Source organism: Bos indicus, chromosome 1 (genome assembly GCF_029378745.1).
Source record: "Bos indicus isolate NIAB-ARS_2022 breed Sahiwal x Tharparkar chromosome 1, NIAB-ARS_B.indTharparkar_mat_pri_1.0, whole genome shotgun sequence".
Classification (NCBI taxonomy): Eukaryota; Metazoa; Chordata; class Mammalia; order Artiodactyla; family Bovidae; genus Bos; species Bos indicus.
This window is the reverse complement of record NC_091760.1, coordinates 82,726,009-82,742,869: the sequence shown is the minus strand read 5'-3', so window position 1 is coordinate 82,742,869 and position 16,861 is coordinate 82,726,009. Positions and strand designations below refer to the sequence as shown.

General features: G+C 43.5%; 1 protein-coding gene and 1 non-coding gene across 10 annotated transcripts in view; both read left to right on the top strand.

Moving 5' to 3' along the window:
- VPS8 (VPS8 subunit of CORVET complex) overlaps nt 1–16,861 on the top strand; it is a 296,010-nt gene that overhangs the window by 274,808 nt on the left and 4,341 nt on the right. The window contains exon 47 of one of the 9 annotated variants that reach the window (XM_070790698.1): nt 1–16,861. This exon is cut by the window's left edge and continues 12,606 nt beyond it. The exons of the other annotated variants lie outside the window; for them this stretch is intronic. The gene's annotated coding sequence lies outside the window, so the exon portion shown is untranslated. 9 annotated transcript variants of the gene reach the window in all.
- Nucleotides 6,918–6,990, top strand: TRNAK-UUU (transfer RNA lysine (anticodon UUU)). The gene has a single exon. It is a non-coding gene; the product is annotated as a tRNA-Lys (tRNA).

Below are 16,861 nucleotides of genomic sequence, written 5' to 3'. Positions count from 1 at the left end.
CAGATCTAATCTCTTGAATCTATTTGTCACTTCCACTGTGTAATCATAAATGACTTGATTTAGGTCATACTAGATACATTACTGTTGTGGATTTCTGATGGAATTCTGTTGAGGTCAAAGAACATACACTGTATGATATAAATCTTTGAAAAGTCATTGAGACTTTTTTATGGCCAAGCATATAGTTCCTCAATGTGAACATTATTCATGTGAACATTATTCAATGAACATTATTCATTCAAAAGTGTAATCTACAGTTGTTGGGTATAATTCTTATAAATTTCAATTAAGTGAAAACAGTCGTTAGTGCTCTTTATATCTTCTGTATGCTTACTGATTTTTTTTGTCTAGTTATCTTATTATTGATAATTACTGAAGAATGTTAAAAGTCTCCAACTATAATTGTTGACTTATCTGTCTCCTTTTCCTTTTTCTTTTTTTGATTTATCTGTATTTTGCTTTCCTGTTCCTTTTTCCTTGTTTTCTTTGGGGCTGTTTGGGTATTTTTTAGTATTTTGGTTGATTCTTCTGTTGTTATCTTTTTGCTGGTTGCTGTAGGAATTGCAGACTACATGTTTACATTATTGCAATCTGATTAGAGTTAATATTTTACTACTTAACACAAAATATAGGAACCTTGCAATGCTAGAGATTCATTTACTAATCTCCCATCATTTAATTCTTTTTATGGTTTCCATTTCTCTAGTGAGGTTCTCTTGTATATTGAGTTGTTAGGGCTATCCTTTCCTTTAAATCTTTAAGCATATTTATATGTTTTAAATTCCTTGTCTGCTAACCCAGTATTTGTCATCTCTGAGTCTGTTTCTATCAACTTCTTTCCCAGTTAGAAGTCCTGTTCCACATATCTGGAAACTTTTGATTCTATCCTCATCATTGTGGATGATGTGCTATCATCTGGATTTTGTTGTCTTCCTTTAGAGACTTTTGAGTTTTGTTTGATAGGTTATTAATTTACTGTTAAATCAGCTACATATTTTTGAGGCTTGCTTTTAACCTTTGTTTGGCCAGATCTAGAATATCCCTGATCCTAATACATGGCTTTTTTCTTTTGGTCTCAGTGGACACCCAGGTGTTTATCAAGGCCTTTTCACCTTAGAAGTTAGTATCCCATGTCTTCCAGCACTCCGTACCCTCCAGAAGCTCCATTTATCTCACAGCTGTTGAGAGCTGCTCCCCAGCAGTTTTTCTCTGACAGGCCTCTGGAGTCTTGCCTGCATATGTGCAGCTGAGTAATCGGTCAGAAGCTTCACTTACTTTACTTTGTGCTTAGTCCTGTCCGACTCTTGGTGACCCTCTGCTTAAGGGGACTCCTATATAGAGTCCTAGAGCTCCTTCTCAATTCAGCTTCCTCCTTTTCAAAATTCTACCCATGTCCCAGCCCCAGACTCCTGTCTCTAGTTCTTCGACTCAGCAAGACTGCCACTTTCCCCTTGGCCTCTCCTTCCCTGTGCTGCAGTCCAGAAAGTGCATCCAGGTAGAACCCCAGGGCAGTCACAGGACACCTGAGGTGGATCTCCCTTCTGGCAAGGATTGCAGTCCAACTCTGCCTTTTGTCCCAAATTTGGAAATAACTGATATATTTATATTTATATTTATATTTATATATGGCTGATTTTGTACCTACTAATGTTGGGAGAGCTACTCTGGTTCAGCAGTATTACTTTATAATGGCAAGATTTGGAAGTCTCCAGTTTGCTGGGGTTTTTTTTCTTTTCAGTTAAAATAGCTTAATATAGTACCTTTTCTTAACCTTCTTCTTCTCACTTCACTTCCTACCCTCCATCTCCCAATAACCAAGATCTAAAAGGAGAAATGGTCCACAATCTCTTTCTCTCTTGGCAGACAGCAAATTGGTGTCTAAAAGAAATAGGGTACATCCACAGTGCACAGGCGTTTTTTTTCCTTAGGTTTGTAATTAACTTGTTAACTTGAATTGGGTTTGGCTATGTAATGTTAGGGTTAAACTTGCTTTTCCAGTTGACTCTTTACTCCTCTTGTTATCAAGTAATCATTTTATCCAGTTAAAATGGGCAGGAATACTGGAATTTAAAATGTGTCAGCAATCAGGACTCTGATAGGAAATCATTAAGGACCCTGCCCTCGGAAGAGAGCTTTGTCCTAATTGCTACTCCACAGCAGCATCCATCAAGATAATCGTTTGACTTTCCTCTTAAGTAGACAGTAATCAGTTAGATAATCAAAGGGTAGGAAGCCTTAATTACATATATGAATTCCCTGTTTTGATTTTTTAATAAGACAGAGGGGGATTTCTGACTGACAGAAAATGCCATCCCACTCAGGAGCTTTTCTTTGTAACTTAGATCAGATCAGATCAGTCGCTCAGTCGTGTCCAACTCTTTGCGACTCCATGAATTGCAGCACGCCAGGCCTCCCTGTCCATCACCAACTCCCGGGGTTCACTCAGACTCACGTCTTTTGAGTCAGTGATGCCATCCAGCCATCTCATCCTCTGTCATCCTCTTCTCCTCTTGCCCCCAATCCCTCCCAGCATCAGAGTCTTTTCCAGTGAGTCAACCCTTCGCATGAGGTGGCTAAAGTACTGGAGTTTCAGCTTTAGCATCATTCCTTCCAAAGAAATCCCAGGGCTGATCTCCTTCAGAATGGACTGGTTGGATCTCCTTGCAGTCCAGGGGACTCTCAAGAATTTTCTCCAACACCACAGTTCAAAAGCATCAATTCTTCGGCGCTCAGCCTTCTTCACAGTCCAACTCTCACATCCATACATGACCACAGGAAAAACCATAGCCTTGACTAGATGAACCTTTGTTGGCAAAGTAATGTCTCTGCTTTTGAATATGCTATCTAGGTTGGTCATAACTTTCCTTCCAAGGAGCAAGCGTCTTTTAATTTCATGCCTGCAGCCACCATCTGCAGTGATTTTGGAGCCCAGAAAAATAAAGTCTGACATTGTTTCCACTGTTTCCCCATCTATTTCCCATGAAGTGATGGGACCGGATGCCATGGTCTTAGTTTTCTGAATGTTGAGCTTTAAGCCAACTTTTTCACTCTCCACTTTCACTTTCATCAAGAGGCTTTTGAGTTCCTCTTCACTTTGTGCCATAAGGGTGGTGTCATCTGCATATCTGAAGTTATTGATATTTCTCCCGGCAATCTTGATTCCAGCTTGTGTTTCTTCCAGTCCAGTGTTTCTCATGATGTACTCTGCATATAAGTTAAATAAGCAGGGTGACAATATACAGCCTTGACGTACTCCTTTTCCTATTTGGAACCAGTCTATTGTTCCATGTCCAGTTCTAACTGTTGCCTCCTAACCTGCATACAAATTTCTCAAGAGGCAGATCAGGTGGTCTGGTATTCCCATCTCTTGAAGAATTTTACACAGTTTATTGTGATCCACACAGTCAAAGGCTTTGGCATAGTCAATAAAGCAGAAATAGATATTTTTCTGGAACTCTCTTGCTTTTTCGACGATCCAGCGGATGTTGGCAATTTGATCTCTGGTTCCTCTGCCTTTTCTAAAACCAGCTTGAACATCAGGAAGTTCACAGTTCACATATTGCTGAAGCCTGCTTGGAGAATTTTGAGCATTACTTTACTAGCGTGTGAGATGAGTGCAACTGTGCGGAAGGTTGAGCATTCTTTGGCATTGCCTTTCTTTGGGATTGGAATGAAAACTGACCTTTTCCAGTCCTGTGGCCACTGCTGAGTTTTCCAAATTTACTGGCATATTGAGTACAGCACTTTCACAGCATCATCTTTCAGGATTTGAAATAGCTCAACTGGAATTCCATCACCTCCACTAGCTTTGTTCGTAGTGATGCTTTCTAAGGCCCACTTGACTTCACATTCCAGGATGTCTGGCTCTAGGTCAGTGATCACACCATTGTGATTATCTGGGTTATGAAGATCTTTTTTGTACAGTTCTTCTGTGTATTCTTGCCATCTCTTCTTAATATCTTCTGCTTCTGTTAGGTCTATACCATTTCTCTGCTTCCCATAAAAATAAGTCTTTCCGGATCCTTTTAGATTTTCTTTTCCTGACAGAAAGAAAAAGCAAGAATGGAGGGACCATAATATACCATGTAGCAGGAATGAAGGTTTGCATAGGACGTGCCCCTGGAAAGGAAGGAGGTTGGGGTCCCAGCCTAGTTGTCATCCACGGCATTTCCTGGTACTTTCATTTTCCATTTCTAGTTACCAATGGTCCTGGTCTGTGTCCTGACATCTCTGGATAATGCCGACTCTAGATAATGCCTCCATGACATGGGGGTGGCGACACCCAGCAATTATTTTTTAATGTGTTTGGGAGTCTGAGCTTTCCATTACACTAATTGGCTCTATAATAATAATAATCCCTGTTAGGATAACAGGCAAGGTTTGTAAATTTGGCCAAGGAACTACATTAGTTAAATAAAGTTGAGGCTGCATTCTACAGTTGCCTGATCTGTTTTTTAAAAAACCTTTTTTTTCTAAGCATAGTGAGATCATTAATTTTTGCCACCATAGATTTTTCCCAGGGTGTTGCTTTCCAAAGCAGGTTAGGAGTAGCCAAGCATAGACTGGTGGAGTATACAGGCGTCAGAGACTTGAAACCAACTGGGGGACATTGCTTTTTGTGAGGGAGCAAAATGGGCGGACAACCAAATAAGAAAAGCCACTGTGTCATCTGTATAGTGACGTGGCGCTGTGGTGCTGCCCTCGTCAGTGGCCCCAGGGATCCTCAGCCCCCTGGAATGCCCCCAGCTCAGGCTGTCCTCCGAAAGTCCCTGACACCTCCACACTCGGAGCACCTCGTGTTATTACTAACGTGGAGAGTGGGCTTAGGATTAGACCTGTTGTCAGGAGCTCCCCTTACAAGTTGTATTTTAACGTGTCTGAAACTCCTCCCATGTAAACCAAACACTCAAGTCTACCTGTTGGGTTGATACACATCAAACATAAAAGTAGTAGAATAAGGCCAGAGACTTAAATAGATGACAGGAAACGTTTTCTCCATTTCTTCCTTCTCCTCCCCTTCTTCCCTCCCGTCAACTCCCCTCATGTGAGGAAGGTCATGCAGGTTTCTGTTTTGTAGATGAGATAACTGACCTCAACTGTATCAACACAATGGATTAGTGTTAGCCCCGCTCAGAGCCTTTTCTGTGCTGGCAGAACACATTCATGGCCTGATGTGCGCATAACGCTGTCTCCTCACCATGCATGAGGCGTCTCCCTGCAGGAGCTCGGCTCGTTCCTCAGCACTGCTGGTTCTCACAGGACCTCTGCAGCCCAGCCCACTAAGATGCACTTGTAGGCATGACACTGACAGCTGTAGAGGGTTTTCATCCACCCTGCTGCCTCCTGGGCTTTTTGTTGAGACCTCACAGGCCTTATAGGATGTTGTTTTAACTAGAAAACAGATCAGTGAAGGATCTCCTGAAGAAGGTGAGGCCATCGGTGTTTCAAGAGCATGGCTCACATACTGCCCAGCCAGTCCTAGGGTGCTCCTTTTTTTTTTATTGTTTATTGGGGTGTAGTTGATTTACAGTGTTGTTTTAGTTTCAGGTGTACAGCAGAGCGACTCAGTTATGCATATAGCCACTCTTTTTTTAAGGTTCTTTTCCCATATAGGCTACTATGGAGTATTGAGTAGAGCTCCTCGTGCTATACAGCAGATTTTTACTAGTTATCTATTTTACATAAATCTCCCAGTTTATCCCTCCCTCCTTTGTCCCCGGGTAACCGTAAGTCTGTTATCTACATTCATAACTATTTCTGTTTTGTAAAGAAGTTCATTTGTTCCCATTTTTTAGATTCCACATATAAGCGATATCATATGACATTTGTCTTTCTGTGTCTGACTTATTTCACTGAGTATGACAATCTCTAGATCCATCCATGTTGCTGCCAATGGCATTTTTTGATTTTTTATGGCTGAATAATATTCCATTGTATATACATATATGCTTTTTTATTAATTTTTATTGGAGTATAGTTGCTTTATAATGTGTTAGTTACACAGCAGAGTGAATCAGCTACACATATACATGTATCTCCTCTTTTTCAAGTTTCCTTCCCATTTGGGTTACCACAGAGCAGAGCAGAGCTCCCTGTGCAATACAGTCAGTCTCATTCATTATCTACTGTATACATAGTATCAGTAGTGTATACATCAATCTCAATCTCGTGATTCATCCCACCTCCCTTTCCCCCTTGGTATCTATACATTTGTTCTCTACCTCTGTCTCTGTTTCTGTTTTGCAAATAAGATAATCTGTACCATTTTTCTAGATTCCACATATATGTGTCAATATTACAGTTTTTGTTTCCCTCTTTCTGACTTAACTTCAGTCTGTATGAGTCTCTAGGATCATCCACATCTCTACAAATGATTCAGTTTCGTTCCTTTTTATGGCTGAGTGATATTCTTTTTTAAAATTTATTTATTTTAATAGGAGGCTAATTACTTCACAATATTGTTGAATAATATTCTTTATCCATTCCTCTGTTGATGGAAATTTAGCTTGCTTTCCTGTCCTGGCTGTTGTAAATGATGCTGCTGCCATTAACATTGGTGTGCATGTATCTTTTCAAATTATGGTTTTCTCCAAATACATGCCAAGGAGTGGGATTGCTGGCTCATATGGTAGTTCTGTTTTTAGTGTTTAAGGAACCTCCATACTGTTCTCCGTAATGACTATCAATTTACATACCCCCCAATGCTGTCGGAGGGTTCTCTTTTCTCCACACCCTCTCCAGCATTTATTGTTTTGTAGGTTTTTTGATGATGCCCATTCTGACCAGTGTGCGATGATACCTCATTGTAGTTTTGATTTGCATTTCTGTAATAATTAGTGATGTTGAGCATCTCTTCAAGTGGTTTTTGCCCATCTGTATGTCTTCTTTGGAGAAATGTCTGTTTAGATCTTTTGCCTGCCCAGGTAGCTCAGCTGGTAGAGCATCAGACTTTTACTCAGAGGGCCCAGGGTTCAAGTCCCTGTCCAGGTGCCAAAATTAAATAAATACATCTTTTACCCATGTTTTGATTGGGTTGTTTGTTTGATACTGAGCTACATGAGCTGTTTGTACCTAGTGTGGGTAAAACCTTCTGGGTCCCTTGAAAGTGACTGTCAGGCTTTTTCCAGGCCAATACCAAGAGCATGGCAAGTGGAGGAGACCCCTGGGCCTGGGCCGCCCAGTTCACATCTGGGCTGTGCCACCAACCCGTGTGACCTTGGGCACCTCCTGCCCAGGAGCTTAGTTCCTTCAAATGTAAGATGAGGGTGACGAAAGAACCAGCCTCTTAGGGTGTCTGATGATTAGATGAGGTGAGATAATACAAGTTCAGGGCGCAGAGCACGCTGGCACACAGTAATCACTTGCTCCATAACTGTTAGCTGTTAGTGGTGGTTACTCCTTTTTCACATCATAGAAAACTTAAATCAGCATTTTCTTCCTCTGCTGTGAAAAGTCACTGTACTGTTTCTTTTCAGTTGTGGTCTTGTAGTTGGTGGGGTTTTTTAATGGATATTTTTCAGTCAGTCTGTCACGATTCCCATGTCCAGCCTCACACACTTTCTTCCTTCACAGCTGGTTCTAAGAGAAATCTCCTCAGGAGATGTTCTGCCGGTGTTTCCCTCCTGTCTCCAGTCAGCTTAGCAACATACCAGCTTATTTTATTATTTCTTCACCTAATTCGTTATTAACTGTGAGCTCACTGAGAGTTTTGCGGTATTGGGAAATGAAGGTGAGAGGTCAGATTCTGTGCCTTGTGGGTGGGAATTTTAGGAGAGGTTTTTTCTGTTTGCAGGTGAAGCAGGAAGTATGGCATCACTGCTTTCTGAAGTCAGTTTCACTTTAGGCAAAAGGGTTAAATATTAAGGACCTCTAGTTTGAAACAGCTTCTGTGTGTGTGTGTGCTGTCACTTTAGCCATGTCTGAATCTTTGTGACCCCATGGACTGTAGCCCACCAGGCTTCTCTGTCCATGGGTTTCTCCAAGCAGGAATACTGGAGTGGGTTACCATGCCCTCCTCCAGGGGACCTTCCGGACCCAGGGATCAAACCCCCGCATCCCTTATGTCTCCTACATAGGCAAGTGGATTCTTTACCAGTAGCGCCATCTAGGTAGCCCTCTTGAAACAGTTGCTGCTGCTACTGCTGCTAAGTCGCTTCAGTCGTGTCTGACTCTGTGCGACCCCATAGACGGCAGCCCACCAGGCTCCCCCGTCCCTGGGATTCTCCAGGCAAGAATACTGGAGTGGGTTGCCATTTCCTTCTCCAATGCATGAAAGTGAAAAGTGAAAGTGTAGTCGGCTTCAGTTCAGTTCAGTTCAGTTCAGTCGCTCAGTCGTGTCCCGACTCTTTGCGACCCCATGAATCACAGCACGCCAGGCCTCCCTGTCCATCACTAACTCCCGGAGTTCACCCAGACTCACGTCCATCAAGTCAGTGATGCCATCCAGCCATCTCATCCTCTGTCGTCCCCTTCTCCTCCTGCCCACAATCCCTCCCAGCATCAGAGTCTTTTCCAGTGAGTTAACTCTTTGCATGAGGTGGCCAAAGTACTGGAGTTTCAGCTTTAGCATCAGTCCTTCCAAAGAAATCCCAGGGCTGATCTCCTTCAGAATGGACTGGTTGGATCTCCTTGCAGTCCAAGGGACTCTCAAGAGTCTTCTCCAACACCACAGTTCAAAAGCATCAATTCTGCGGTGCTCAGCCTTCTTCACAGTCCAACTCTCACATCCATACATGACCACAGGAAAAACCATAGTCTTGATTAGACGAACCTTTGTTGGCAAAGTAATGTCTCTGCTTTTGAATATGCTATCTAGGTTGGTCATAACTTTCCTTCCAAGGAGTAGTGTCTTTTAATTTCATGGCTGCAATCACCATCTGCAGTGATGTTGGAGCCCAGAAAAATAAAGTCTGACACTGTTTCCACTGTTTTCCCATCTATTTCCCATGAAGTGATGGGACCGGATGCCATGATCTTCGTTTTCTGAATGTTGAGCTTTAAGCCAACTTTTTCACTCTCCACTTTCACTTTCATCAAGAGGCTTTTGAGTTCCTCTTCACTTTGTGCCATAAGGGTGGTGTCATCTGCATATCTGAGGTTATTGATATTTCTCCCGGCAATCTTGATTCCAGCTTGTGTTTCTTACAGTCCAGTGTTTCTCATGATGTACTCTGCATAGAAGTTAAATAAGCAGGGTGACAGTATACAGCCTTGACGTACTCCTTTTCCTATTTGGAACCAGTCTGTTGTTCCATGTCCAGTTCTAACTGTTATGGTAGCAAAAGTCTTAACTGTATAAGAAATAAAGACAGACTTGATAGTGAGGCCAAGGCAAGAGAAAGTGGGAAATATGGCTCTCATTACGTCCATTCTGCTCCAACTCTGCCCCCATCTCCACCAGCAAATTCCAGAACCGCCAGCAATAAGGCTCCTGGAGTGCAGAGGAGACAATCGTATCACAAAATTAGACCAAGAGCCGATGTCTCTCACATTCTAGGCTCAGCCTTCTCATGTGGGAAGACAATTAGGAATGGAGATGCTGGGATTTTTATTTCAGGGCCTTGTTTATTGTGAAGAATAAGACATGATCAGGCAGAGCTCAGTCTCCCATGAGTACCTCTGTCTGCATGTATGACTCGGAAGGCTCTGTATCCAGAATGCCTGGTGTTATTATACATATTCCTAGGAACTCAGCCTTTGGGGTGGCAGCGATCAGAGTTGTTTCCTGTATCAAGCTTGATGTGCTTATGAGGCCTGTGAATCCCGAAAGCCCTGGTTTGTTTTCTTCCTTGCAGCGGATGTAATTACAGTGCTCACTTCCACCCATCTGGGAGGCACTGAGCTTTGAAATGGGCTAGCACACTCGCTCTGCCCTGCGTCCCTCTCCCTGGGGCTCTCCCAGATCATCAGGGCCTCGTTTTCCACTGGATTTACTTTAATTCTGAGTGTTACAAGGACATGTCCGGGGCTGTCATTGCTTCTTCCTCTTCATGTTCAGCTAGTTTAATTTTCAGCTCTTGTTACTGGACTTCATTACATGGGAGGAAAGAAATTTGCTCTAGCAGATAGTTTCTTTCTCTTCCAATTGGAGAATCACTCCTGATCAGTTCTGTGCCTGTGGGTTAGATGGTCTAGGTTTGGTGCTTTGTTTAAGGATAAAGCACTGTAAAGCAGAGACTGAGACTGTGTTCACGTTTGGCGCTCCCACTTTTCTTTTGAGCATGGCACTGATTTAGCAAATCAGTTTCTCTGTACAGCATCTTAGGCTGAATCTACTGTTTCTCTTCAGCCCTATCATGGGTCTTGGTGACAGCGCCCTAGTTGGTTGCCTTAGTTTGCTTCTGATGCTGCAGTAAGATCCCCGATTAGCTTCAGTAAACACCGCTACCTTCAGCCTTTGTGCCCCGAATGCCTGTGGTCTCACGGCACCCAGATGGCAGTGTGGCCCTGATAGCACTGCCCTTCAATAGGTCAGAACACAGACCCATCAGAGCAGTGGGACCTGCTCAGGTTATACAGGGACCTATGGCCGGATTAGCACTCAAGTTCCCAGCTTCTCAGTCCAGTGCTGTGCCTTCCAGATGCTTTCCCCAGGCACAGACATAACACAGGCACAGCAGTCACGGCCATTTATTGACCATCAAAAAGGTGCCGGACCCACATGTCAGTGTGATCCTCACAATTCTTGAGAGTAGTGTTTTGCAGCTAATGAAGCTGAGAGAAGCTAAATAACTCAGCCAGAACTGCTCACTAGTCATCGCAGAATCCAGGTGGAGCCAGGGCTGTGTGAAGTCACACTTCCTGCTTTGCAAGTTCCAGGTGGTTGAGAAACACCTCAGTGACTATGTAAGTAGAAAATCTGCTCACCCTTCCCACGCCTCCATTGGTTTGATCAGAGGATAGTCATTTCATAGCTGTTCCGTGCTGGACCAAGCGCTAGGCCCCGTTAGTGGGAGACAGCGCCCTGTCCTCGGGGCGCTTCTTGCTCAAGGCTTCCCCCCACTGCCCCTTCTCTCTCTCCTGCAGCATCCACCCATCCCTCTCATTGCCAGAGTTGCCAGTCTTGTCTGCACTGTGCTCTGACGTCTCTTTTCTTTCTGTGTTCAGTGGCCACGTTAGGACTAGGTACACATGACCAGTATTGTGTGTAAACCGGGAGGCCCTCCTGTGCCTCCAGTTAGTAACACTTAAGTGAGGACTTGCGAAGTCCTAGGCTTCTACTGTGTACTCCTTAATCTTCTCAGCCACTTTATGTGGGGCAGCTGTCTTCACTGTGCTCATAGAAACCCTAGCTCAGAGAGAATAGGTAACTTGCCAGCGATTGTGGTGCCAGTGATGGTGATGCTGGGGTGTGGGCACAGGCAGGCAGGCTCTAGAGCCCAGGCTTTTGGCTGCCAGCCACTGCAGTGTCACGGGCAGGACATGCGAGGGAGGGTCCAGCACAGGCTATGCCAGAGCTACAACAGAAAGAGGCTTTTAACCAAGTCCCACGGGTTTGGTAGATTTCCCTTCCTTCTTAAAAGGGCTGGTATTTTCTGACATTTGAGAAATAATCCTTCCCCCTAAAGTGAGTTACATAAAACGAAATAGATATTTCACTGAGATACAGGATAAACATGCCAGAAGTCACAAAGAATCTTTACAAAATCAAGTTCTTAGAAATAGGAAGACAATGCCAGTGATTTCACAATGGGCCAGGGAGAGCAAGCTGCTGCCCGCTCTGATTCCTAAGATGGACAACTCAGAGTAAAGGAAGATGTGGGATGTTCAGCAAATGTTGGTTGAACATTTTCTGGCTGCAGAGCACTGGGAATGAAGGATGAGTAAGAAGTAGTTCTGGTATTCAAGTTCCCAGGCTAACAGGGAGACAGCTAGACAATTACAGGAAGCACAGTATAGTTATGGGCCAGCCACGTGGCTGCTTATTTATTGACAGAAGTGCTCAGAGAGAGTGTCTCATGTGTGCAAGAGTGTAATCTGGACCCCAGAATGGTGTAATTTCAGGGACATTTTGACGATATATGTAGATAATGTGAGAGCGTTGTTTCAAATGCGGCTGCCCTGGTAAATATGGTGTATATGGTTATTATACCTCAGTAATCTCTCACGCTTTGCTTATCAACACTGGAGAAAATGAAATCGTCTTATGGATTTCTCATGGCCCAGAATCTATGAGATGTTAAGCTCCTCTTGATTGACTCATCTTTATACCCCAGGTGCTAATATAGCAGAGGTCCCAGAAATACCTGAACCAGAGAACTGGTCCCCATTCGTGAAGCCCGGAGGTGAGAGGGGATGAGCCTGCATAGGGTGGGGCATAAACCAGCTGAAGAGGACTCTGGACGAGCCCCCTCCCAGGGCCCTGTCCTGCCCCTCCTTCTTACCCCACCTCACTGCTGCACCCAAAGAGAAGCAGATAGAAATCCTCACCTTCATGAGGTATTAGTCATTCCCTGAATGCTTCCTTTTTTTTTTTTTTTTTTTTTTAAAGGCTCTGTCTTGTTCCAGGCAGGATTTTAAGACAGGTGAGCATCTGCTGGGTCCCAGGCACATCTACAGATAGCTCTGCTATCTCTTCAGATGATCTGTTCGCAGATAGACTTCCACAGAGACAGCACGGCCTGGCCAGGAACAGGGCATCCCATCCTGCAGCAGCTCTGCTTCCAGAGGGTTCCAGGGTGGCCCCAGCCTGCACCTTTGTTCAGTATCTGCGTTGTTCAGGATGATGGCTTGTTTCATCAGAAAGGACTTGTCACCTTAGTTATTTCACACCCATGGAACAACCACATTTTTCAGTTTCTGAAGGATGTCATTGGAAAATCCCTTCCCTAGGTATCTCCAAGGAGTGTAAGGGCCTCGAGCAGAATATGATGACAAGCCTGGAACTCAGAGTCACCCTGCATTGGCATATCATGTTTGAAATTATGGTTCTGGGTATGTGTTTGTGTGCACACTTACCTATTTATTACTCCAGCTTTTCTCTCCAGGAGAGGGGGACTAGGGTTTATAAGGTAGAGGCTCTTGTTATGACCCTTGATTGTGAATTTTTGATTCCTATTGAGCAGGTCTCGTAGCCTTTTTCTTCTCAATTTACACACCTGTGTTAACTTATATGGTAAAGTAGGTAGGTGTAGGGCCTGCAATTAAATCCAGTAAACCATGTGGCAGAAACATTAAATTTTCTTATTATACCTAAGGGTTGCTAAGATGAAAGTGAACTCAGTGAATGTTAAAAACATACCTAATTGGGACACCTTAGAAAAAGAGAAATGCTGGTGGTTTGGTTGATGTGGTATAGTTGAATGTGAAGAAGGCAAATGCCCATAAGCTGAGCAGATTCTGCTCCCCTTAGGACGGGGTGAGGACAGGAAGTCCAGCTGTGCTGAGTGGTTCTGGGTACAGGTTAGCGGTGCTACTCCAAGTGTTGCCTGGAGGCTCGGACCCCACCCCGCACCTTCCAACCAGAATCTGCATTTTAACGAGATCTGTGTGGTTCTTATGCACATTCATACTGAAGAAGAGCTAGATCAGAAAATATGAGTTGGACCAGCATTTGAGACTCCTACACTTGCTGCCTCAGTGAGCAAACTCCAAAGGAGTGTATTCTGTGCCTGGATAGACTCATCAACTATGTAGTGCTTCCTGGGGACAAAAGCATGATGCTGTTTTTAACAGTACCATTTTATACTTTAAAAAATTTTTATTAGAGTACAGTCTATTTACAATGTTGTGTTACTTTCAGGTGTACAGCAAAGTGATTGAGTTATACATTACATATATTCATTCTTTTTCAGATTCTTTTCCATACAGGTTATTACAGAATATTGAGTAGCATTCCCTGTGCTGTATGCAGTAGGTCTTTCTTGTTCTTATTGTTGCTCAGTAACTAAGTTGTGTCTAACTCTTTGCAATCCCATGGACAGTAGGGGTCCTTGTTGGTTATCTATTTTATGTATAGTACTGTGTATACGTTAATCTGAAAGTCCTAATTTATTCCTCCCTTCCACGTTTCTTTTCCACATTTTCCCTTTGGTGACCATAAGTTTGTTTGTGAAATGTTAGTCTATTTCTGTTTTGTAAGTAAGTTCACTTGTACCATTTTTAAAATTAGATTGCATATATGAGTGATACATTTACCTTTCTCTGTCTTACTTCACTATGATACTCTCTAGGTCCATCCATGTTGCTGCAGATGGTATAGTTTGTTCTAATAGCTGAATAATATCCCATTGTTACATGTACTACATCTTTATCCATTCTTCTGTTGATGAACATTTAGACATTCTACGTCTTAGCTAGAGTGCTGCAGTGAACGCTGAGGTGCACGTATCTTTTCCAACTATGGTCTTCTCCAGATAAATGCCCATGGGTGGGATTGCTGGATCATATGGTAGTTCTGTTTTTAGTTTTTTAAGGAATAATTCAGGGCCTTTTGTGTTTCCATACAAATTAAAAATTTTGTTCTGGTTCTGTAGAAAATGCCATTGGTAATTTGATAGGGATCGCACTGAGTCTGCAGATTGCCTTGGGTAGTATATTCATTGAGTGTTGCCTCTTCCAATCCAAGTACACGGTGTACCTTTCCGTTTGTGTTATCCGTTCAGTACTTTTATCAGCGTCTTAAGAGTTTTCTGAGCAGAGGTTATTTGCCTCCTCAGGTAGGTTTATGCCTGGATTTTTTTTTTTTTTTTTTTTTTTATGTGATGGCAAATAGGATTGTTTCCTTAATTTCTCTTTCATTGTTAGTGTATAAGAATGCAAGAGATTTCTGTGTATTAATTTTGTATCCTGCAACTTTACCAGATTCATTGATGACCCTAGTAGTTTTCTGGTAGCGGCCTTAGGGTTTTCTATGTATAGTATCATATCATCCGCAAACAATGAGGGCTTTACTTCTTTTCCAATTTGGAGTCCTTTTCTTTTTCTTCTCTGAGTGCCATGGCTAGGACTTTGAAAACTATGTTGAATGAAAGTAGTGAGAGTGGACATCCTTGTCTTGTTCCTAATCGTAGAAGGAATGCTTTTCGCTTGTCACCGTTGAGAGTGATCTGTGAGTGTGTCACATGCATTTTTTACTTCTGATCTCACATGACCTTCACTTTCACAAAATGATTTGGCTTCCAAAATACATCCAATGATGAAATAAATGCAGAAATCTAGATTTTAAAAACCATGTGCCTATGGAAAATAATGTAAAACCTAACCTTGTTGCCACACGTCCTGTACAGCTGCTACTTAGCTGTACCGACCACTTGGCTTTGAGTTCCTTTGTGACAGAAGCAAAACAGAAAACACAATTGGCACAAAGTCTAGACAACTAGTAATTGTGTCCAGTACAGTTTTCTCGGCACAGGGCTCGATGGGCATGTCTTCGGTGGCTCGTCATCTGCATTTTCGTAACCAGCACAGCCGTGTATCTCCTGACAGCTTTTTCCTGCTTTTGTCATTTCATCATTTTCCAGCTTGGCTTTTACAGCCTTCTTTTTAATCAACCACCTTAGCACCCCCACCCAGCGCCACCTTACCTAGTCCATTCCTGACTTTGTTCCACTTAGACCCTCCTTTAAACTCTATCATGGAGTAACCATGGAATCGGCAAAAGTAAGATCAGGGTGGTTTGGTCCCTTGTCATATGGACTGTGGGGATGGCAGGCCCCACAGCTGAGATGCTGAGTGACCAGTGAAAGGCAGGTGTCATCCATAACCAGTCCTGGCCCCAGTTCATGCCAGCAGTACTGGAGGGATGTGGAAAATTGGGGCAGGACCATGTTTTCCATTGTTAAGTCTCTCAAAAGTATTTATGTGTTTTTCTTCTTGCTTGTTTGAGCTTGGTTTGCAGTATTTTTCAAACCTTCAGATCATCTTTAGCTTGGAACGCCCCTGTGCATCTTACTTAGTATAAACTGAAGTGTGATACTCCACACAATTTCTCTCCAAGAACAGAATCATTTTTCTACCAAATTAGATTGAGAAGTGTTTCTTAAAGTGTCAAGGCAAGTTGGAACGTTCTCAAGAGTAGAGAGTGATCCCTCCAAGTGTCTGGAGACCCAGAGGTGTGAGTCTAGAATGAAAAGTGGGGCCTCTGTGGTCTATCCTCCTGTCTTCCCGGTGGCCTGGCTTGGGATTCCCACGGGCCAACCTCCGCCATCCCCATGTCACTGAGAGCGTCAGGAAGACTTTGGGCACCTGCGGCCTGGGCCGGTCTCCAGGAGAGCACAGCGGGATCCCACAAGCCCAGGTGCTGTGAGCGTCCTTACTGGCAGCTGCTCTCTCGATATTGAAACACATTCTTTCACAGAAGATGAAGCTGTGAAGCTGTTTCACACTCACGAGCATGGTTTATTCAGGGGTGGTGCTTATTTCCATTCTGTCTTAGTGCTTAGGGTTCTTCACCCTAAGGGTGGGAAAATTTTGAAGAAAAGCAGCAAAGTCATTCCTAGGACACAAGTTTATATAACCTCTTAACACTGTAACGCTTTTCAAAGTTCAAATCCTTAGGGGCTGGGGAGGGCTAGACATGGCAACACCTTCCTCCTAGAGTGGTTATGAGGGTTCAGTGAGCTCATCCACAAAGAGCACACAGGGCCTGGCACGCAGGAAAGGCTCAGTACATGGTGACAGTTCCAAGTGGTGTTTACTTGTTCTCTGCCTCCCCTGTTCCTGCCAGGACTTCCTGTAAACAGAACAAGTCTTCAGACCCCCATCTGCAGCCCTTAAGTCCCAGAGCCCTCGCTCAGCTCTCAGGGATAGGCGCTCATGTTGACACCTTCCTCGTTGAAACACACCATCATTTAACTGAGGATGCTCTGAATTGTAGTAATAAAAACCAGCATATACTGAGCCCTTATTGGGGGGGGGGGGG